Source organism: Mesocricetus auratus, unplaced genomic scaffold (genome assembly GCF_017639785.1).
Source record: "Mesocricetus auratus isolate SY011 unplaced genomic scaffold, BCM_Maur_2.0 Super-Scaffold_100020, whole genome shotgun sequence".
Lineage (NCBI taxonomy): Eukaryota > Metazoa > Chordata > Mammalia > Rodentia > Cricetidae > Mesocricetus > Mesocricetus auratus.
The window spans coordinates 18,158,574-18,184,134 of NW_024429201.1; the positions used below are offsets into that span (position 1 = coordinate 18,158,574).

General features: G+C 40.7%; 1 long non-coding RNA gene across 1 annotated transcript in view; it reads right to left on the bottom strand.

The window, feature by feature from the left end:
• LOC110339546 overlaps positions 1-25,561 on the bottom strand; it is a 46,163-nt gene that overhangs the window by 14,993 nt on the left and 5,609 nt on the right. The gene's annotated exons all lie outside the window — the stretch shown is intronic.

The window sequence follows — 25,561 nt, forward strand, 5'->3', positions numbered from 1 at the left end:
CATCTTACCCCAATCAGAATGGCAAAGATCAACAAAACAACCAACAACAAATGGAGGGGTGTGGAAAAAAACAGACCCCCTCATTCACTGTTAACAGGATGGCAAACAAGTGAAGCCAGTGTGGAAAATTCTAAAGCTAAAAATAAATATATCATATGACTCAGCTATACAACTCTATTATGGCATATGCCCCAAGGACTTGATTGGCATTCCACTCCACAGATATGTGCTCAGCCATATTCATTGCTGCCCTATTTACAATACCTAAGAAGCAACCTAAACATTCTCCATCTGAGGAGGGATAATAAAAATGTGGTACATAGACATTATGGAGTACTATTCATCTGTAAAGAAAATGAAACCATGCACTTTGCAGGGAAATTAATGGAACTAGGAAAGATCATATTGAATAGAGTAACCCAGACCCAGAAAGAAAAATATCACTTTTTTTTCTCATTAGAGACTCCTAGCTCCAAATCTTCATATGTGAATACATAACTTGGAATAATTGTGGAAACCAGAATGTAGAAAGGGACCATTACAAGGACAAGGGCATGGGAAAATGATAGAGAGAATAGTAAGGTACAAATGATCTGATTTGGGAAATGGGGGGGGGGACGCTCTAATTAGGAAGAGAAAAGGAAGTAAATACCAAAGAAGGACAATGGAAGGTAAAATAACAATAAAGATGTCTGGAAGGGTCAAGAAATCTACTATTAACTATAAAAAAAAACCTGCCAGGCGTTGGTGGCGCACACCTTTAATCCCAGCACTCGGGAGGCAGAGGCAGGCCAATCCCTGTGAGTTCGAGGCCAGCCTGGTCTACAGAATGAGTTCCAGGACAGCCTCCAAAGCCACAGAGAAACCCTGTCTTGGAAAAAAACAAAAGACAAAAAAACAACAACAACAAAAAAAAAAACGTGTGTGTGTGTGTGTGTGTGTGTGTGTGTGTGTGTGTGTGTTGAAGTTTACTCATCTGGGCTGACAACGCTCCCTTCCAAGAGCAAAAGACCACCTAACAAAAAACGCAATACCAGGCATGAGAAGCCCTCTTTTGAGTTGTGGGTCAGGCCTGTTCAAGACATACAGCCTATTACTATTGCCCTTGGTTACCTCCTAGAGGTAGAAGGTAAATCACTAGTGCTAAAGATACCATGCTTCAGAAACTGGGTGCAGAGGCCATCAAGCTGGAACTGATCTGAATGCTTCCTCTCTGAAGACTAGTTTTCATATCAGAAGGTGCCAAAGGAAGAAAGCAACCAATAGTCCTAAACAGTTAAGATGCCTATGAGCCACAGCAATGACCAGCATGGCCCACTAACATTCACGGTACAGCAGCAGTGTCATGAATACCTTGGCAGCAATCAACAGCTCCCTAATTGGACTTAAGAACTGCTCAACAAGAGGGACTAGAAACCAAGCCAACTACCAAGGAATAATGAAGTCATGGATCTTAGGGAAGAACCTAAAACCACTATTTTACTAAACCAGCATAATCCTTAACTACATTCTAAACATTTGTCCTCACCCCCACAGGTTAAGTGGAGAACTCATTCTTCATCAGTGAAACTTCTCTTTGCAACAGAAAACCAAACTAATCAAATGCAGAGTTGTGGAGCCCAGTCCCAATGTATACATCTACAAAACACTCCCACACATGAGGCTCGGGGAACATTTTGGAAGAGGAGGGCAGAAGGGCTGTGGAGGCAAAAGACCAGGGAGTCTGCTGTTGAGATTGTCTCCTGGAAATGTCGGAAGTCTCACCAACATGAATAACTAAACATAAGCTGAACTAAAAATAGCCAACAACAGACATGCTACAGAGGACAGGAGAGAGCCCTCGAAACCTCAGCCCTACAAAGAACTACAGGCAACTAAAGAATGCCAAAGAGTGGGAAAAATAAGCTTCTCCAGGCATAGCACACCAATTGGTTACACAATACCAAATGGTCAACTCTGAGAGCATACAGTGTTATTGTTGTTTTACCTTTGTTACACTTTACTAGTGGCCCAGCCACTAAAGTCACAGCCTGAGGGGGGTGGAGGGAAAATCTGTTCCCCTGGACAAAGGCTCTGTTGCTGCCTCTAAAGGTACTTCTAACTAAATCTCTATAGTTCTATAAAACTCAAGATTCAAAGACTATAATGAAAACCTGCAAGCTCAGAGAGTTAGAGTAACAAATGGCTAACTTTTTGTCTTTGCTGGTGTCCCTGGAACAAGCCACCCCCTTCTCCACTCCCACAACCAAAAAAAAAATCTCCTGCATCTCCTGGCCTGGGGACTGCAGGCAGGTTGACTTACCCCCAATGGCCCAAGCAATCCAGAATCTGCTGACATTACTGTGCTAGTCCTGCCTCCACCCACCAAGACAGGGAGTATCTCAGACAAGCCTGTGCCCATCTTGAGTATTGAACCTGCTTGCAGCCACCAGAAGAGAACCTTGGACCTATACCCACCAGGAGAGGAAGAGACCCCACCTGCACCTATTGGAAGAAGGGTTGGGAAGACAACCATATAAAAACCAAATTAGAAAATAGAAAAAGCAATATGACACCACCAGAGTCTAGGGACTCTACACCAGCAAGACATGAACATCCCAATGTGCATGAAACAGAAAAGAATGGCCTTAAAACAACTTCATGAAAATGATAGAGGCTCCCAAAGAAGACATGAGAAAATCACTTAAAGAAATGGAAGAAAAAAACAAACAAAAAATGCAAGAAATCACAAATCTCTTAAAGAAAGTAAGGAGAGAAAAAAAATCAAACAGATGAAGGAAACAATTCAAACAGTTCAAGACCTGAAAACTGAAATAGAGACAATAAAGAAAACACAAACTGAGATATGTTGGAAATAAAAAAGCTAGGTAAACTATCAGGAACTACACATGCAAGCATAACCAACAGAGTACAAGAGAGGGAAGAGAGAATCTCAGGCATTGTAGATACACTAGGAGAAATAGATTCAACGACCAAAGAAAATCTTAAGTCCAACAAATCCCTAACACAAAATATCCAGGAAATATGGGACATCGTGAAAAGACCAAACCTAAGAATAGTAGGTATAGAAGAAGCTGAAGAAAACACAACTCAAAGGTGAAGAAAACATATTCAACAAAATCATAGGAGAAAACTTTCCCAACCTGAAGAAAGACACGCCAATGAAGGTACAAGAAGCTTACAGAACACCAAATAGAGTGAACCAAAAAAAAAAACAGTACCCTTACCACAAATAATCAAAACACCAAACTTACAGAATAAAGAAAGAATATTGAGAGCAGCAAAGGAAAAAGGCCAACTAACATGTAAAGGCAAACCTATAAGAGTTACACCTGGCAACTCCACTCTTAGGCATATATCCAAAAGATGCCCATTCATACAACAAAGATGTCTGTTCCACTATGTTCATGGCAGCATTATTTGTAATAGCCAGAACTTGGAAGCAACCTAGATGTCCCTCAACCGAAGAGTGGATAGAGAAAATGTGGTACATTTACACAATGGAGTACTATTCAGCAGAAAAAAAGCAATGGAATCTTGAGATTCGCAGGCAAATGGATGACACTAGAAGAAACCATCCTGAGTGAGGTAACCCAGTCACAAAAAGAGAAACATGGCATGTACTCTCTCATATATGGATTTTAGACATAGATCTGGGGAGTGCCAGCCTACAATCCCATGGCCAGAGAGTCTGGGAAACAGAAACTTCATTTAGTAGCTGATCGAAGAAGAGGCAAACTCCCTCCGTTAAGTACTGAGCTGAACTCAAGAAAGCCAGTAACAGAGAGGGAGGACTGATGACCAAAGGGATTAAGACTGGGCTGGTTTAACCCCCAGAAACAGCTGACCTGACAAAGGTTAACTCTTGAATCCCAGGCATCAGCCTGGGAATCCAGCATGGGACTGATCAAGACCCCCCCTGAATGTGAGTGTCACTGAGGAGGCCTAGGTAATCTATTGAGCCCATCCCGAGTATACACACAGACTTTGGACTCCCACCCAACAATGTGAGGTACACTCTCACCCTGAACTCTTGGGGAAGGGTCTAGGCCCTGCCCTATAGAAATGACAGACTATGGACACCCCCATGGAGGGCCTCACCCTCCCTGGGGAAATGAGGGGATAATGGGGGGGTTGGGAGGAGGGCATGGGAGGAGGGGAGGGAAAGGGAGAGGGACCTGGAACTGATTTGTGAAGCAACCTTGTTTCTTATCTAAATTTAAACTGAAAAATAAAAAAAAATAGTACAATATAAAAAAAAAAAGAGTTACGCCTGACTTTTCCATGGAAACTCTAAAAGCCAGAAGGTTCTGGATAGATATTCTAAAAGCACTAAGAGACCACGGATGCCAGTCCAGACTACTGTACCCATCAAAGCTTTCAATCACTATAGATGGAGAAAATAAGACATTCCATGAAAAAATCAGATGTAAACAATACATATCCATTAATCAAGCCCTATGAAGTACTGGAAGGAAAATTCCAACCTAAGGAAGTTAACTACACTCACAAAAGCATAGGCAATAGATAATCCCACTTTACCAAAAGCCAAAAGGAAAATCGAGGTAAATACATAGACAATACCACCACCAAAAACAAATCCTAAACAAACAAGAATTAACACTCAATGGTCCTTAATTTCCCTCATTATTAATGGTCTTAACTTGCCTATAAAAATACACAGGCTAACAGAATTGATACAAAGACAGAATCCATCCTTCTGCTGCATATAAAAATACACCCCACCTTCAAAGACCATTATTACCTCAGAGTTAAGGGTTGGGAAAAGATTTTCCAGTCAAACGGACCCAAGACACAAGCTGGTGTTGCCATCCTAAACTAAAATCAATCAAAAGAGATGAAGATGGTCATTTCATATTCATCACAGGAAAAAATCCACCAGGATAAAGTCTCTATTCTGAATATCTATGCCCCAAATACAAAGGCACCCATATTCATAAAAGAAACATTGCTAACTCTCAAATCACATATAAAAACCTCACACACTTATAGTGGGAGACTTCAACACCCCATTCTCACCACTAGACAGAACCACCAGACAGAAATTTAACAAAGAAAAAAAGAACTAACAGAAGTTATGACACCATTGGGTTTAACAGAAATCTATAGAACATTCCATACAAACACAAAGGAATATACCTTCTTCTTGGTGCCACATAGAACCTTCTCTAAAATCAACCACATACTCGGCAGCATAGCAAACCTCAACAGGTACAAAAAATTGGAATAACACCTGGTATCTTACCAGACCACCATGCTTTAAAGTTAGAATTCAACAACAACACAAAGTGCAAAAACCCTACAAACTCATGGAAATTGAATAATGCACAATTCCACCATTCCTGGGTAAAATAGGAAATAAAGAAAGAAATTAAAGACTTCCTAGAATTCAATGAAAATGAAGACAGAACATACCCAAACTTACAGGTCACTTTGAAAGCAGTACTAAGAGGAAAGTTCATAGCACGAAGTGCTCACATGAAGAAACTGGAGAATGGTCACTCTAGAGAATTAACAGCACAACTGAAAGTTCTAGAACAAAAAGAAGCAAACTCCCCCGGGTAAGAGTAGACACCAGGCAATAATGAAATGGAGAGCTGAAATCAATAAAGTAGAAATGAAGAAAACAATACAAAGAATCAATGTAACAAAGAGTTGGTTCCCTTTATCCAAACTAACCAAAAGACAGAGAGAGAACATGCTAATTAACAAAATCAGAAATGAAAAGGGGGATATAACAACAGACACTGAGGAATTCCAGAGAATCATCAGGTCATACTTTGAGAACATGTACTCCACAAAATTTGAAAATTTAAAGAAAATGGACAATTTTATGGAATGATACCACTTACCAAAATTAAATCAAGAACAGATAAACAATTAAAATTGACCTATAACCCCTAATGAAATAGAAGCAGTCATCAAAAGTCTCCCAACTGGAAGGGCCAAGGCCTACCCTGGATGAAATGACAGACTTTGGAGATCCCCCCCCCAAGAAGGGCCTCATCCTCCCTGGGGAATGATGTGGGGATTGGTTGGGGGGCTGAGGGAGCCTGGTGGAGGGACAAGGGGGGAGGAGTGGGAGAGGGAGCTGGGATTGACATGTGAAGCATTCATGTTTCTAATTTAAATAAAAACATATATTGAGAAAAAAAAGTCCCCCAACCAAAAATCCCAGGGCCATATGGTTTCAGTGCAGAATTCTACCAGAAATTCAAAGAAGAGCTAATACCAATACTTCTCAAATTGTTCCACACAATAGAAGTAGTAGGTTCATTGTCAAACTCTTTCTACTAGGTTACAATTACCTTGGTACCCAAGCCACACAAAGGCACAATTAAGAAAGAGAACTACAGACCAATATCCCTCACGAACATTGATGCAAAATAGTGATGAATCGAATCCAATTACACATCAGAGAAATCATCCATCATGATCAAGTAAGCTTCATCCCAGGGATGCAGGGATGGTTCAACATACAAAATCTATCAGTGTAATCCACCATGGAAACAAACTAAAAAAGAATGACCACATGATCATCTCACTAGATGCTTTAAAAGCCTTTGACAAAATTCAACATCCCTACATTATAAAGGTCTTGGAGAGATCAGGGATAACAGGAACATAATAAAAGCTAGGTACAGTAAACCAACAGCCAACATCAAACTAAATGGAGAGAAACTCAAAGCAATTACTCTAAAATCAGGAACAAGACAAGGCTGTCCACTCTCCATATCTCTTCAATATTGTACTTGAAGTTCTTGATAGAGCAAAAGGACAACAAAAGGAGATCAATGGAATACAAGTTAGAAAGGAAGAGGTCAAACTTTCACTATTTGCAGATGATATGATAGCTTACATAAGTGACCCAAAACCTCTACACGGGAACTCCTACAGCTGATAAATACCTTCAGCAAAGTGGCAGGATACAGGATTAACTCCAAAAAAGCAGTAGCCCTACTGCCTACAGACGATAAATGGGCTGAGAAAGAAATCAGAGAAATATCACCCTTTACAATAGCCACAAACAACATAAAATATCTTGGGATAATGCTAACCAAACAAGTGAAAGACCTGTATAGCAAGAACTCTGAGTCTTTAAAGAAAGAAATTAAAGAAGATACCAGAAAATAGAAAGATCTCCCATGCTTTTTAATAAGTAGGATCAATATAGTAAAAATGGCAAACTTGCCAAAAGCAATCTACAGATTCAATGCAACCTCCATCAAAATACCAGCACAATTCTTCACAAACCTTGAAAGAATAATACTCAACTTTATGTGGAAAAACAAAAGACCCAGGATAGCCAAAACAACCCTGTACAATAAAGGAACTTCCAGAGGCATCACCATCCCTGACTTCTAGCTCTATTATAGAGCTATAGTCCTGAAAACAGCTTGGTATTGGCATAAAAAAAAGACAGGTAGACCAATGGAATTGGTTAAAAACCCTGATATTAACCCACACACCTATGAACACCTGATCTTTGACAAAGGAACTAAAATCATACAATGGCAAACAGAAAGCATCTTCAACAAATGGTGCTGGCATAACTGGATGTTGGTGTGTAGAAGACTGCAGATGGATCCATATCTATCGCCATGCACAAAACTTAAGTGCAAATGGATCAAAGATCTCAATACAAATCCAGCCACACTGGACCTCTTAGAAGAGAAAGTGGGGGGAGTCAACATGTGACGCCATGGGGGTAGGACGCCGGGAACTATTCTCCGGTAAGAAACATACTTAGATTAACAATTATGGGGTAATTACTTAAGGCAGAGCTAGCCAGTAAGAGACAAAAAAGGCCAACAGCTTCATAATTAATATAGCCTCCTGTGTGTTTATTTGGGACTCATGCGGATCTAGAACCAGGCTGGCGCGGCAGAGCCCAGGCGACTGGCGGGGGATAAACCAAAGAGGCTAGCAAAAGAAAAAGCTTCTCTTAACATAATGGTGATCAGGAGTGGGATCATGAATTTCCACGCAAAATAACAAAAGCTTTAAAGGAATTTAGAAACAGAAGAACGGAGAGAAGCACAGATTTTTGGTAGCAGCATTTTTCTCAGGTGTGCTCTGTTTTGCTATCAACAAGCCGAGATTCACGTGGCTTGCTTACCGGAGTCTTCCTGACTCGGCATAAAAAGAAAAAAAAAAAACCAGCAAGGTTGTTTTAAGAGACTCTGCTACCGATTGAAAGGCGTGTACGTACAGCTGGAAGTGGCAGCTTTTGCTGGAGGTCAGCATGGACTGAGGCGGTAAGCTGGAGTCACGCTTACGCCCGCCATCTTGAAACGGCAGTTTAAAACAGCCGCGGTTTTACAGATAAGACACGTGGCCAGAAAAACATAAAGATTTACAGTAAAGTCAGACTTGGATAAAGAAAAACTTCTAAAGGTTTACAGTGTGTTTAAAAATATATGTGAGATTGAGAGAGAAACTGAAACGACAAAGTGGTAAATAAATACAAAAGCCGGCGTTGTGGTGGCGCACGCCGGTAGGATTGCTCCAGAGGCAGAGGCAGGCAGGTTTCCAAAGAGAAACCCTGTCTCAGAGAAAAATAAATAAAAGTGAAAGAAATAAAGTAATAATAGATAAATAAATAAGCCACGTAAAGATGGAAAATACGCAGAGAGTCTGGATACTATACGCTATTGTGTTTTTCAGTTTTTTGCTTGCTCAGGAAGGAACTGCTGCTAAAGTACACTTGATTATAAATGCTGCTGAATTAATCCAACTTCTATCTTTTAAAAATGCCTTGACTTCAAAATTTAAGTGTAAGGATATGTTACTTGGAAAAGGAGTTTTTATTTATGTTTCTACAGAAAATGAAAAGCTAAGGATTCCTTCCAGGCTTTTGTGGTTTGACGAACCAAGACCCCCGGAAGCAGTGGACCAGGTGTTCCAACAATCGAAACAGCGAAGATGATGCAGTCTTACAGACCCCGAAAATATGGACTTATACAGGTTTCTGAGTTTTGTCATGATCCCCATGGTATAAACAGCGCCCCCTTCCAGCAGGAAGCAGTTTGGAATGAGCAACATCCCAATTCCCTTCTTGTTTATGAATCTTTGTTTTCATTTAAATGGGATTGTTTATAATTGGCTAGTGATCACAGCCAATCTTTTTTAATGGTAAAAAGGGGAATTATGGTATGGGTATTGTTTTTCATTTATTGAGACAAAATCAAGGTCAATTTTGTGATGCTTATATTTCTCCTCTTGATTAAGTATTGTGCTTATACTGATCTTTTACAACGTAATGCATAATTGAATACAGACTATAGATAGTTACTTATAATAGAATTTCTAGTTACATAAGTTAGGTTTCTAGATATACAGAAATATATTTGAGATGGACAGTCTTCAAACCTCTCAAAGACCTTCAGAACATGGCATTTAAAATGGATTAGGGTTTGTCTTGACAATGAGAAATGTCTGCTCCTGGCAGCACCAATTACGTCTGAGAGGAAGATGGGCATCGAAGAAACTCGTTATAAAGTTTGCTTTCAACATGGCAAGATTAGCCATTTGGGCAAGAAACTGCTCTTGCCTAGATTGTTTGACTGTTGTTGTATCATCTGGACATGCAGGACCCACAGGAAAGTGACTACTGAACTCAGTCTTACAGGGTTCCTGCTTGATGAAGAGTCTACGAGACATTTCTGCAGGACAAAGAAAAATGACTGACAGACTGCCAATGCAGATGGACAGTTTGAAATTTCCTGCTTTGCTGAGAAGTGTTCCAGACACATTGTGGCCTATGGGCTGAAGATGGATGCCCCAACGTTACAGAGAAACTTCGGGTGACTGTCCAGGCAGTAAGATGTCTCTGTCAATCCTAGTGTTTATATATTATCCTTCTGTGGTCTTTGATGGAGTTGAATACAGATAGTTATAATTATAGTTTTCCTTAGTTATGATAAAAGATAAGCTACATATAGGACTTTGGACTCACAAGGATGGGATAGATGATATTTTCTTTAAATCTTGCTAAAATATTGTAACTATGTTCTTACTTGATAACTGTTCTGTCATATACAATTTGACTATGTTAAAATTAAGACCTTTCTTTTGTTTAAACAGAAAAGAGGAGATGTTGGGGAAGTCCTGTTATTTGCCTGTGCATTTGTCAATAAAGTACTGTCTGGCCAATAGAAAACCTAGATAGGAGGGACTAGGAGTCGAGGAGGATTCTGGGAAGGGGAAACACAAGAGAGTCAACATGTGACGCCATGGGGATAGGACGCCGGGAACTATTCTCCGGTAAGAAACATACTTAGATTAACAATTATGGGGTAATTACTTAAGGCAGAGCTAGCCAGTAAGAGACAAACAAGGCCAACAGCTTCATAATTAAAAAAAAAAAAGAAGAGAAAGTGGGAAGTACCCTTGGATGAATTGGTACAGGGGACCACTTCCTAAACATAACACCAGTATCACAGACACTAAGATAAACAATTAATAAATGGGACCTCCTGAAACTGAGAAGCTTCTATAAGGCAAAGGACACAGTCAAAAAGTCAAAATGGCAGCCCACAGAATGGGAAAATATATTCACCAACCCCACATATGACAGAGGGCTGATTTCCAAAATATACAAAGAACTCAAGAAACTAGTCACCAAAACACCAAATAATCCAATTAAAAAGTGGGGTACAGAACTAAATAGAGAATTATCAATAGAAGAATCTAAAATGGCTGAAAGACACATAAGATAATGCTCAACATCCTTAGCCATCAAGGAAATGGAAATCAAAACAACTCTGAGATACCATCTTGCTCCTGTCAGAATGGCTAAAATCAAAAACATCAATGACAGTTTATGCTGGAGAGGATGTGGAGAAAGGGGAACGCACCTACTGCTGGTGGGAGTCCCAACTTGTTCAGCCACTTTGGAAATCAGTCTACCACAAGATCCAGCAGTTCCACTCTTAAGCATATACACAAAATATGCACATTCATACAATAAGGACATCTGTTCAAACATGTTCATAGCAGCATTACTTGTAATAGTCAGAACCTGGAAGCAACCTAGATGCTCCTCAACTGAAGAATGGATAAAGAAAATGTGGTACATTTACACAATGGAGTACTACTCAGCAGAACAAAACAATGGAACCTTGAAATTCACAGGCAAATGGATGGAACTAAAGGAAACCATCCTAAGTGAGGTAACCCAGTCACAAAAAGACAAGCATGGTATGTACTCACTCATACATGGATATTAGACATAGAACAAAGGAGTACCAACCTATACAATCTACACCAGCAGACAAGCTAGGAAACAAGGAGGACCCCAGAGAAGGGGAAAGGGACAAGATCTCCTGAGCAAATTGGGAGCATGGGGGGAGGGGAGAGGAAGTTAGGAGAAAGAGAAGGGGAGAAGAGGAGGGGAGAGGAAGACACGAGGGAAGATTGAGTCAGGGAAAAATAGAGGAGACCAAGAAAAGAGATACCATAATAGAGGGAGCCATTGTAGGTTTAAAGAGATCTATAAGGATGACCCCAACTAACAATCTAAGCAATAGTGGAGAGGCTACCTTAAACGCCCTTCCCCAACAGTGAGATTGATGACTACGTTATATGCCAGCCTAGAGCCTTCATTCAGTAGCTGATGGAAGCAAAAGCAGACACCCACAGCTAGACACTGAGCTGAATTCCTGGAATCCAGTTGCAGAGAGGGATGAGAGATGAGGAAAGAGATCAAGACCAGGCTGTAGAAACCCACAGAAACAACTGACCTGAACAAGGGGGAGCTCACGGTCCCCTGACTGATAGCTGGGAAACGGGTATAGAATCAACCCAGACCCCCTGAACGTAAGTGTCAATTAGGAGGGCTGGGCAATCTGTGGGGCCTCTATTAGTAGATCAGTATTTATCCCTACTATAGGAATGAACTTTGGGAGCTCATTCCAGGTAGAGGAATACTCAGCCTAGACACACAGGAGAGGGCCTAGTCCCTGTTCCCAATGATATGACAGACTTTGAAGATCCCCCATGGAAGGCATCACCCTCCCTGGGAAGCAGAAAGAGGATGGGAAAGGAGTTTGGTAGGGGAGCAGGGAGGAGGGGAGGGAAAAGGAACTGGTATTGATATGTAAAACAAGCTTGTTTCTAATTTAAATTTTAAAAGGGGGGGGGGAACAACTCCCTGCTACTTCCTGTCAACTAGTTGCTGCTAACCCTGCCTCTCTGAGCCCAGAGTTAATTTTATTTAACACAAATGCAGCACATCTTTACATAATTAACAAATTCAGCATGAACAAATGTAACACATCTTTGCCTGGTTTAACAAATATCCTACAACAGGTTATGTTTCGGAGTATCTATGTATATACATACATATATGTAACACATTTTTAAAAGAGGCCATGGATTTGAAAGAGAGCAAGGAGAGGTTATGGGAGGGCTTGGAGGGAGGTGTAAATGATGTAATTATATTATAATCTCAAAGATGAACACGTATTTTTTAAAAGCTTTCCAGAGGGTCTGGAAAGATGGTTCAGCAGTTAAGAGTACTACTGCTCTTCCAAAGAGCCTGAGTTCAGCTCCCAGTACCCACATCAGGCAGCTCTCAACCACGTATAACTCCAGCTCCAGGGGAACTGAAGTCATCTTACAGGCACACACACACACTCACTCACAGGGGGTGGGGAGGCAGCGAGACAGAGAGAATAGTAACATGTGTTCATACAGACACATACACATAAAGAAAGGGATAGCTAAGTCTTTTTATCAAAATGCTAGCCATAGAGGCAAACAAGAAGATCCGGTTGCTAAACTTAATAACCTACATTTTCTAGCTGGAAAATTAATTTTGTAAAGCAGCACAACCAAAACATTAAATTAGGCATAATGAGCATTAGGAGGAAAGAGATAATACAAACAACTTCCACTAAAAAATTTTTGCAGTGCTAGATAGAAACTGAATTCAAAGAATAAATTTTTCAGTACTTAACTACACACCCAATCCAAAATCTGGTTTCTGAATGCCATTCTTCAATAAAAAAAGAACCAGAGTTTCTTTTTTTTTTAAGAACCAGAGTTTCTTGAGGGAAAAAAAAGCCTAAAGCACTGGACTGGTCAAATTTTAAGAAACTCTCAAAAAAGAAAATGGAATGAGCAGGCCACCAGTCTCTTCAAATGTGAATGTCTACTTGCAGAAGAATAGGGTGAGTCCCTCTCAGCAAACAGCTTCCACGAATATTAACTCACGATGGATGAGACCCAACATGTACAAGCTAAAATGTAACTCCAAAGAATACACGAGGACGGGCTTCCTGACCTTGCAGCTGTCTGTGGTTTCCCGGGCGCAGCACTAAGAAGACAGCAACAAAGAAATAGACAAAGTGCACTTTATTGGAATTAAAAATACTTGGTTCATCAAAGACTATCAAGAAGGAAAATACGTCCTGAAGAATGAGAATAAGTCTGCAGGCCATGTATCTGATAAGGACCTGATGCCCAGAATTTATGAAGAAGACTTGCAAATTGATGACAAAAGGGCTAACCACCTAACTAAAAAATGTTTGACTATTTATGCCTGCAATCAATATGCAGAAATGTCAGCATTATACATTTAGAGCTACTCAATGTCACTGGTCATTAGGAAAAAACTAGAATTATAACCCCATCACCAGGAAAACAGGTATGGCAAAGAGCTGAAGAAGATGGAATACTTACATGTGGCTACTGCGATATAAAGTGATCTGATGCTGGAAAAACAGTTCCTCAAAATACCAACGAAGGCTGGGCACGTGGCTCAGTTAGCAGAGTGCTGGTCTAGCATGCACAAAGCCTTGGGTTCAATCCCCAGCACCGTATAAACTCGGCACAATGGCACATGTCTACAATCCCAGCACTGAGGAAATGGAGACAGGAGGATCAGAAGTTCAAGGTCATCCTCAGCTGTATAATAAATTTGAGGCCATCCTGGGCTACATGAGACTCTGTCTTTAAAAGGAGAGTAGGAATGGATATATATTATAATGACATTATAAGCCATTGGATAAAAAGAAAACCATAAGTCCACGGACAGAAAAAAAAACTTCTTTTCAGTCAAATTCCAACCAATCTTTGTAGAAGGAATGAGAAAATTAGAAAATGCCATTTGGTAAGCATCATAGCAAAAAGTAATCCAACCAAGAAGTGCCCATGGGGAATAGTCAAAGTTTAGAGAGAAAATAGATACAGTGCCAAAACACTTCCCTACCATGTACTTAAAAATCCCAGAAGGAAAAGAATGGCTTCCTTGTTGAAAAAGAATTCTGACAGGCATCCCTTTAATCAAGTAACCAAAGTGTCTTAGTGTTTTTATTACTGAGACAAAGACACCACAACTAAAAGCAAGTTGGGGAGGAAAGAGCTTACACATCCTGATCGCAATCCATTATTGAGTGAAGAAGGCAAGGCAGGAGCTGAAACGGAGCAGCAATGTGGAAGCAGGAGCTGAAGTGGAGATCGTGGAGGAATGCTGGTTACTGGCTTGCTCCCGTGGCTTGCTCAGCCTGCTTTCTTAACGCAGGACCACTTGCCTAATGGGTGGCACCACCCGTGGTGGGCTAGGCCCACCACATCAATCACTAATCAGTGTCCCGCAAATGTATCTACTAGGCAATCCCATGAAAGCATTTTCTCAGTTGAAAATCCCTCTTGCCAGATAATCCTAGCTTGTACCAAGTAGACACAAAGGGAACCAGTGCACGAAGTTAACGTGACCAGCAACGGAGCAAAAACACCACAGAGCTCCTGATAAAGACTAGTGAGAACCCAGCATCGTCGTAGTCTGCCGGGGGTATGAAGTTGGTCAAATGCCTCATCTCTTTACACTTCTGCTCCCTCGTCTGAAAAAGAGAGGAAACGGAATTAACAATGCCTCATTTCTGCTCCCTGTCTAAGTATCTACTATTCTAACATTTATTAAACTCCTCTAAATGTGTGCCATCCTGATTAGAATTTGGTGGGGGGTGAGGGGGCAGGTCAGGGAACAATCTTTTCTTTGGATTTAAGTGGTTCATATCTTACATAGCAATTCGGAAAATACATAAAATGACATATATAGCAAGGCTTTTGAACTTGGACTCATTTCAGAGAGAATGCTTGCTGGGGAAATTCCGAATTTGAGAGTTCTTAAAGCAATAATAATCATTCCTTTCAAGGAAATACACCAGTTCAAACCAGGGTAGGAAAACGATTATATGGTAATGAGTGCTTATATAAATAAGTACCTGAAAGAGTTTTTTTTGTTTTCACTCTGTCTCTTTCCCTAAGCAATTGTGAGCATAACTGCTCCACATCGTGAACCCCACTCAGGAGCATACAAGTCTCTAAGGAGTGGGACAAGGTCTTTCAGAAGGCACTCACACATTCCTGTCACTGAAAGCATCTTCCATAGCTCACAGAAAGCCCTACTTGGCCCACTGTCGCTGCTCTCTGAAGGGTAAGATTAATGCCATTTAGTTAAGCAGGAGAGAATGGCACTGTAAAATAACTCAGGTCCTCACAGGGCAATTCAGATGATCAGTAACCTCATAAATAAATGCAGGCATGTCAATATTCACCTGGCAAACTATCAAAATCTGAAGTCTGAGCTGATCTTATGACATCATTTGGCTTCCGCTGCAGGCCTTTGTACAAACAGAAACATTAATCGGCTAATTAGCTATTTTTTTAAGATTTCAAGAGCCAATTCACTATACTTTCTGTTAAATTTTTTATTATCCAGTCAATTCACAGAACAAAGCCTGTGAAATCAAACTCTGGGTTCTTAACAGTTGTGGTAAAGAATGAGTTACAGGGGCTGGGGATTTAGCTCAGTGACAGAGCACTTGCCTGGCATGTGCAAGGCCCTATGTTCAATTCTCAGCACTGCCACAAAGAAAAGAAATGGTGGGAAGGGAGTCGTCACAGAGCTGGGGCTGTAACTCCGCTCACTGGTAAAGTGATTGTCTTGCAGGAACGAAACCCTGGGTTTGATCCCTAGCATGGTGTAAACAGGGTATGATGACTCAGGCCTATAATCCTAGCATAGCACTCAGGGGATGGGGGAAGGAGAGCATCCCTACTACACAGTAAGTTCAAGGCCAGCCTGGTATGCATGAAACACAGAGAGAGACGTGGAGAGAGAGAGAGAGAGAGAGAGAGAGAGAGAGAGAGAGGCAGAGACAGAGACAGAGAGACAGAGACAGAGATAGAGACAGCATGAAAGAATGATTTACTTGCTTGTGTTTTCCTTTTTAAACTATTCATCTTTCTGGTAGGTTTCCCACATTATGGTTAGTGGTCCCACGCCCATATACATATGTGTAGCACCAGTTGGACTTAGTGGGTCATCAGTAAAAAGACATGAATTTGGGAAGGGGTATATTAGAAGACTGGATGAAAATGGTAGGTAGGTATGACTGTATTTCATTATATACATGTGTAAAAGTTTCAGAAATAAGGAAAAAGTCGAAATCACCCTAAAGTGATTACAGGGCTCTCAAACTGTGCAGGCCTCTTTTCTTTGCTCATCACCCATGTCCAGTCAGTCTTAAGACCCTACCAACCCTTCCTTTTCAAATGCCTCTAGAATCCAGTCCTCCTACTGCCACCCTTTCAGGCCAGAATTTCACCGTACCCCAGTTGCTTTAACTCAACAGACCTCAACAGACCTCAACAGAGAGCATCTTCTATAGCTTGCCAAGCCTTTCAAATTCTACTATCATTCATCTTTATGTTTGACCCAAATTCTTTCCACTCAATGAATCTTTGGCCTCCCTCGTGGGACAAGGACAAGACCTGAGATACTCTCCTGCAGGTGTTCTTTGGGCCCCTACCAATCCATTCTTTGACATGATTTTGTTACACACAGTTCTAACTCGCTCACCTTCCCTGTGATTATTCTACATGATTCTACATGTCCCCCTTTCATTATAAAAAAATCCTACTGAATTACTTGTTTTAAAGCCTAATTACCCTAAAAAGAACCAAAAAAACTGTATTGTCCCCCTTTCATTATAAACAATCCTACTGAATTACTTGTTTTAAAGCCTAATTGCCCTAAAAAGAACCAAAAAAACTGTATCTCCAAAAATTCCTCAAGGAGTAATCCCTGTGTCTCATTGGCTGGCATCCTTCCCCTGTTAGTGCTCTAGAATATAGAATTTTCCAGAGTCAGACCTCTGCATTCCTCTCCTTTCTATTTCCATCCCTTCCCTAGATGATCTCATCCAGCCCCATAAATATCATTGCACTGACAATTCCCAAATTTACATCTTCATCGTAACTCTCTTTCATGAGCTGCAGAATCAAACTTCCAACATACACTCAGAAGCTTCCTGGGCAAACTGAACATGGCATGTCCAATGATTTCCCCATCTCAGTTAATTACATCAACAACTACCTAGTTACTCAAGTCAAAATGTTGGGATGCATGGCATGGAAGCACACACCAGTAGTAATCTCAGCAATTAGGAGGTGAGATGGGAGGATCGGAAGTTCAAGGTCATCTTCAGCTACATAATGAGTACAAGATCCATCTGGGCTATGTGAGACCCTGCCTCAAAAAACATGTTTGTATTCATCTTTTTTCTTCCATTACTTTATCTTCTAACATCTAATCATGTAATATACCTCTATTCCTCTAAATTTTAGAGAGACAGATGTTGGAGTCTAATATAATCCTACATTGCTCCTCTGGAATCTACCTTAATCTAAATTACCAATATTTCTCCCCAGAATTATTATAATAGACTGCTAATTCAGAGTGGCAGAGCTCTATAAAGAATCATAACCTAGCATGATAGTTACTTAGAAAGAACTTAATGCTGTTGGACATTCTATCTACCTAGCTCCATCTATCCATATGTCCATCTCCATTTCCAATGCTGGGGACTGAACACAAGGCCTCGCACATGATACACAAATTTTCTACTACTGATCTACATCCCAAGCCCCTTCTTTACTTTGAAACAAAGTCTCCAAATACAGCCAAACATACCTTGAATTTGCTGTCCCCATGCCTCAGGCCCCATGAATCACGGGCATGTGCCATCATATGTCCCTTGTTATAATAAACAAGTAGGCACAACATATAGTAAAAAAAAAATCCAGTGGTTAGAAGGTAAGTGTTTATTCCTGTGGGAGGTCATGGTCCAAGGAAGATGGCATAGTTGGTCTATATTTCTGGCCCTCAGCTGTCTCCTCTATTAAATAAAGAAGTTAGGCTAGACAGTCTCTGAGGAGACCTCTTGAAGTTCTAGAAATCTATTCAAGGTGTTTATTGAGTAAATTGATACATTCTTTGCTTTTAAAAATCAGGAAACTCAGTATTTTCTATTTCCCTGAAGGACAAAAGCAATTTTTTCAAGGTCTTCCCTTGATCCTTCTCTATCAGAGGTCAGTAGCTCCCAATAGGAAAAAAATGTGTCTCTGTCTTATGGTGTTCTGAATGTTCAACACCTGTGCCAAGAAGATGCCAGTGAGCTGCTCGACACAAAGGCTGCCATTTACCAGGCAATGTGTTCCAGGTTCTGTGTTGAGGAATTTTCATTCCATCCTTATATTAGTTACTTTTCTCATCCTTGTGATTAAAATACCAAACAGGTAGAAATTTCAGGAAGGGGGCAATCAGAGTCTAAGGGATACAATCTATCATGGTGGGAAGTCGCAGCAGCGGGAGCTGGCCATATTCCATCTGCCATCAGGAAGCAGAGAAAGATGAATGCTTACGCCAAGCCCATTTTCCTCTTTTATTTCAGGCCATAACCTCAACCCATCCAGAGTAGATCTTCACACCTTCACTATCAAGAGTAGATTCACCTAATCTGAATAACCCCACACAGGCATACCCAGAAACCTGTTTCTATGGTGATTCTAAATGAATTCCATCAAGTTGCCAATCAAGAGTATTACAATCCTTGGTGTTGGAGAAATAGCTTAGTGGTTAAGAGCGCTTACTGCTCTCCCAGAAGATCCAGGTTCAATTCCCAGCACTCACATGGCAGCTAACAACTCTCTGTAACTCCAAGATCTGACACTCTCACACAGATATACATGCAGGCAAAACACAAATGCACACAAAATAAAAATAAAGGAAAAAAGAGTATCACAGTCCTCTAGGTAAGTATGTATCATATCCTCATTCATATTATAAAAGAGGACACTAAGATGCAAACAGGTTGAAATACATGCCTAGATTGATACCCACTGGCAAAGGAAAATTTCATTGTCTCCAGTGGAATCTCACTTCAAGGCAGGTTCCATGCCCAGGAGCAATGTCCAACACAAAATCAACTCATTGGTACTTAAGTATTTTTGTAGATCTTTTGTCTCGTTTTACTTTGTTTGGGCTTTTCCTTCTTCTCCTCCTCTTCCTCCTCCTCCTCTTCTTCCTCTTCCTCTTCCTCTTCTTCTTCCTGGTCTTTTACTTGCATATTTTATTTCTGTTGGGGGGGTATTTCTTGTTTTTTATCTGTTTGCTTTTCTTTGTTTTTTAAGAAAGAGAGGAAATGAACATAAAATTGAGAGGTTAAGGAGGAGGGGAAGATCTGGGAGGAAATGGGAAAGGGGAAAATCATGATCAAAATATATTGCATGAGAAAATGTTTTCAATTTAAAAATTATAACAAAAAGGAAAATAATCGGAAAGGAAGAAATACATGCCTAAAGGCCATGGCTAATAGATTTCATACTAACAGGTAAAATAATTTGGAACCAGTTTCAGCTGACTTGAAAAACCAATACAAGGCAAGGTTATACCACAGTATTGTTGCCAGTAACCAAAGTCTGAGTGGCTTTTTCCAAGTTCTTGGCCTCTTGCTCAAAGAACTAAAATAAAAGCTCACACATATTGCGAAATAGCAGGGAAACTTTATTCAAAGCAGGGCAATAATACAGCTCAGAAATAAACACGTCAGAAGTGACAATAGGTGGAGTGAGAGAAAGAATTCAGAAGCTCCGGTTATTATTCGTGGTTTCTTTTTACAGAGTTCAAGGAAAGGAAAGGTTTGGTTACTCAGGGGCATATCTGGTGCTTCCTGATTTTGAATAACTGATTAAATTATATAACTTTTTCTTTACTCTACATGTCCCTTCCCACGATTCCTCTAAATTTAATCACATGCATGCCCAATTATACATAGTCATAAAATGATAAATAAAAGAGTAAAAGTTCACTTAGAGGACAGTTGGCCCTTTTGCACATGTACCCAAAACCAGATTGGACTGATCCATTATCACAGTTCCCAAATGTTTTGGGATACATTTGAATAGACTGTCTGTTTTATGACCATCAAGGAAACTTATTACACTGTTTGGAGGGGGGGTGTAGCTTACTGCAGTTAGGATTTCCAGTTGATAACAGGTTGCTAGGTACATTGTTCAAAGTGATATTTAAGGGCATAGTATGTGCATTATTAGAAGAGGAATGAATACACGGCCCATGCCAAGTGGCGACCCAGGCAGGTCTTGGAATTCTGGATTGCTGAAGCACTTTTACATTTGTATCACCTCTTACACTGCCAATACACACAGCTCCTGCAGACACCCTATCCTCCTCCTGACCCAACAGGATCAATGTCACTATAAAGGTTTGAGCCATGCAAGCACTCAGTAAGTGCCCTTGACTGGGGATGGCATGGTAAGAATCACCTTCTACATATAGGACTGTTTATTGCAAACTCTAGTGTTGCAAAGTAAAAGGCCAGGATGGGGGAGAAATATTATGACAGGAGACCAGGGATCATGGTCGGAATTCAAAAACAAAAGTTTCATTTACATAATCTCATTACTATTAGCAGAAAATTGAGAGAGCTGTTGAGAAAGCATTGATCCCCTTAGAGGATCACCTTAGAAAATGGATAAAAAATTGGTTTAATTAAGACTCTAGGTATTTAAGTGAAATAACGGGTCAGCACACTTATGGAAGAATTTTTTCCTGTTTAAAATGCTTCAAAAGATTTTCCGAAGTAGAATTTAATTTGTAGCCCTGTCTCTTCAGCTACATCAGAGGAGAATCGGCTCTTGGGCAGTTTTCTTAACTGAGGAATTGATGTTTTTCCTAGCCAACGGGATCAATTGGCAGAGTCTCTGAAACTCTGCCCCAAATTTCTCATGGAAGTCCCTTTAGGAAGATATAAAGCCCTTCCTGACTGTGAGATTGCTGAAGTATGCAGACGACTTCCTCAGTCGATGACAGAGCTAAGAGAGCTGACTGACATCGGAAGCTCATTTGCCCTCAACCCAGTCACAGTTGTAAAGTCGCCTAAAACAGCTTTAGAAAGTCAGAAAGGTCAGACCAATCTCTGGGAAACTCTTCCACTTCAGAGGAGAAGTGGCTAGGGGTGAGGAAAGGGGAAGTGTACAGGCTCTGCAAGGTTGTCAAGGTGGTTCACGTGAACTTCCAAGCGAGGCTGCCAAGCATCAGAGCAGAGAAAGAATGGATGTTTGAAAAGCCAAGAATCAAACCCAGAAAGAGTTGAAGTCTTAGTGACACTGCTGGAAAAGTGCTCAGGGTAAGAATGATCATGACCATGCCGTGACCTTGACATTTTAGGCCTGTTTCCTCAGACTGGTCTGATCTGGGAAAAGAGAATTTAAAATGTCATCAACAATAATAACATACCTACAGATAAAATATTTCTTTCCTTTTATGTTATCAATATGAATATTTTCCCATCCTATCTAAGAGGTGTCATGAATACTTTCTGATTTGTTTTACTTAGTCAGCATCAACACACAGTTAAAAATAAAAGAAATTGACCCAAAAATCTCGCAATGACAATGACATAAAATCCAAGTAAACAAACGTATCTTTTCCTTCCTTTCGCTCAAGAAAGTAGCATGATTGATTCTCCCTACCAACAGAACATTAAGCATTTTATGCATGCCACAGAACTCTCATCTTTTCCTTCTTCCCTTTCAAAATGAACTTTTAAATTGCAATTTTCTTCAAAGTGCATTGAGACGTGACATGCTGAGCCATCATGAGGAGTATAAAGGGGGTATAATAGCTATAATTAAGTCTGTGTGTATCCCAGACAGACTTACATATCACTACAAATATACCGCAGGAATGCTCTGAAAGATGACCAGTTCTCCTGGAAAGCTTATCTATATGGCATTTGTCTAAAGGAAAAGATGCACTTCAGTTCCTGTCTGAAAAAAAATCATTTCCTGGAAAGATGCACTTACCAAAGGGGAAACTGGACCTTCCCTGTGCACTGAAATAATGAAGTGCACTGACTTCCAGCTGTAGACCTCTGCCCCAGAACCCTGACCTATCATAAAAGCAGAGCACATACAAGGGTCTGCCCTCATGTCATCTTAAACTCTGCTGCCGGCGCCCGCCATGGAGAAAGCATCGGGGAAGGAAACCTCCACACATGAGTGGTCTGTTGCAGAAGACAAGAGACCTGTTCTGTTCCTACATCAAGCTCAAAATGAAGCTAGAATTTGAAACTGAAGTCTCTCTTGCCCTCACAACTCTTACTTCAAATAAGTTGTGTTTATTTTATTCTCCCTCTAAAACTTGTTGCATATCTTTTAACCTTAGTCTTTGTTTTGTTTTGTTTTGTTGTTTCAAGACAGAGTCTCTCTGCAGAACAGCTCTGGCTATCCTGGAACTCACTTTGTAGATCAGGCTGACCTGGAGCTCACAGAGATCTGCCTGCCTCTGCTTCCATGTGCTGGGATTAAAGATGTGAGCCACCACTGCCAGGTTTAAACCTTAGTTTTTAGGGAGATAAAAACTAAAATTTTTCATTGTTCCTATATGCTTTAAAGCTCACTTTACCCTAAGTTTGTGATTATAAAATTATTCTTCAATGTAATTCAGAAGAAGTGTTTTCATATATTTTACAATGTGGTTACATTCTGTAATCCGGGCCTTTAGAGGCGCTGAAGTCCCACCAATTCGATCTGAAAATCAGTCTCTTTGGTCAAAGTACTGAGAAAGTCACCTGTCTCCATCCACCTAGATCGTTACCTGGCAACGGGAGCAGAGTTGGCATTTGTTGGTACAACCCCATACCCTGTGTAGAGCCAGCACCTGTCATAATAAGTTTTGGCTTCTTTTCGGCAGGTCAGTGCCCAAGCCTTCTCAGTTTTGAAGTACCTTTAACACCCTGAATAGACAAAGGAGCTCTTTCCAAGTTCAGTAATCAAGTTGTACTGGTTAGTTTTTGTCAACCTGACACAAACTAGAGTCATTTGGGAAGAGGGGGTCTTAATTGAGCTGTCTCCATCAGATTGGCCTATAGACATGTCTGTGGGCATTTCCTTGATTAATTATCGATGGGGGCACCCCACTGTGGGTGGTGCCATCCTTGGGCAGGTGGTCCTAGCTTGCATAAACAGCAAGCTAAATGAGTCATGGAGAGCAAGGCAATAAGCAGCATTTCTCTATGATATCTGCTTCAGTTCTTGACTTTCTGGTTCCTTCCTTGGGCTCCTGCCCTAACATCCTTCAGTGATGAACTTTAACCTGGGTTGTATAAGCCACATAAAATCTTTCATGCCCAAGTTGCTTTTAGTTATGTTGTTTATCTCAGCAACAGGAAAAAAACTAGAACACAAGTCTTTCAACACTAAAATGTACCCAGGCATGGTGGTGCATGCCTTCAATAACAGAACTCAGGAAGTAAAAGCAGATAGATCTCTGTGAGTTCAAGTCCAGCATGATCTACATAGCAACTTCCAAGACATCTAAAGTTAAATGGTCTTAGTCACTGTTCTATTGCTCTGAAGAGACACCATAAATCATTTACCTGAAGGTTTGCTTACAATTTCAGAGTTATTCCATTATCCTCATGGCAGAGGCATGGCCAGAACTTGGTGGTACACATGGTGATGGAGCAGTAGCTGAGAGTTACATCCTGATCTACAGGTGTGGATAGGGGAATATAGGAGAGTCAGAGAAAGAGAGAGAGAGAGAGAGAGAGAGAGAGAGAGAGAGAGAGAGAGAGAGTCTTTTGAGACCTCCAAGCCCACACAGTTATCTGCTTCCTCCAACAAGGCCATACCTACCCCAATAAGGCCATACCTCCTGATCCTTCTCAAATACTGCCACTCCCTGATGACTAAGCAGTCAAACATATGAGCTTATGGGAACCATTCTTTCCCAAACCACCACAACTATTTGTATTAGCTGAGAAGAACAGGAAAAAGAAAGAAAGAAAATGGAGATTGTGAAAGGTATACCTTCCTGGTGGGAGGTAGTAGAGACACTGTAACCCAGGTCCCCTGACCTTATTAGACCACGCATCTTTTTGAGAAACTGATGAAAATATACGTGCTTGCTCCACAAGAGGAAAAAATGTACATGTACCCATCACACAAAGTTCTGCGTTTTACTCAAAGGGCTCAATCCACAGACATCCTAAGGATCCATACTGCAGGATGTCACAGAGAAACAGCTGGGGCAGGGGGAGGTGTATCAGAGTGTAGATGACTATAATGAATTTGTGCAGAAAGCAAAGGAAGATTCTCCTGCATGACACATTATACAAACTACTTTAATAAAAATCAGATTCATTGGGAGAACAGATACATTTTGCTTAAGAAGTATTGAGGGGAAATGTTTTAATGATAGAGCAGTTACAATACCTCACAGCCATAAGAGAACAGGCTGACAACCGATACATCACAATGTAAGACACTGAAGACAAAGGAAAATGATAAACATCAAAGTGCATAAGCTATATGAAATACATCAAGTCCAAGTAAATTACATCAAGGAGATACACGATTAGTGACTTTAGGGACCAGTATGATGCCACCATAGCCTGATGACCTGAATTCAACCCCCAAAACTTGAGTAAATTTGGACAGAGACAATTCACTTCTCAAAGTTGTCCTCTGACTGCACACACACACACACACACACACACACACACACACACACAATGGTACATGCACATGTTGACCATACTTGTCTCGAGCACGTCCCCATGGGAATTACACCAAAATTCCCAGGCTCAAATCAGTCTTTAGTTATGTACCAAGGCATCTGTTGATGGTACCTAAGACAAGAATGAACTTGGAATGCTAGATTTTTCACCTTTATTCCACATTCTGGGCCTGAATCCTTTCAAGACAGAATATCTAAGCCAATACCTTCATAGAAAGGCAAACGGAAAGGGCTCAGTCTCCACAGTTAGTGCCAGTGGAGCATTTGTTTGGTTAATCTACCCCATACAGCTAGGCATTTATTTGGTTAATCTACCCCCAGACAGCCAAACTGTATCCTACCCATAGGCACCTGTGAATGGCCACTGAGTCCTCCATGTCCTCCAAAGTACTCAGGCAACAGAGTGATTCATTCAGATCAGGACCCATTTCAAATGATATCGTTTTATGCATGCCTTGTCTAAGCAGGTCTTCCTGCCCAGTGCATGTCATTATACACAATGCACCCCCACTCCACAGATTTTTTTAATGCATCCTGGAACTTAATTACAATGGGTGGTGTTTATGGCATTACTGACCAAGTTAGTTGATTATTCTGAAGACCAACAAACTCGGCCTCTAATGAACCATGAAGGAAAAGGGGAAAGTA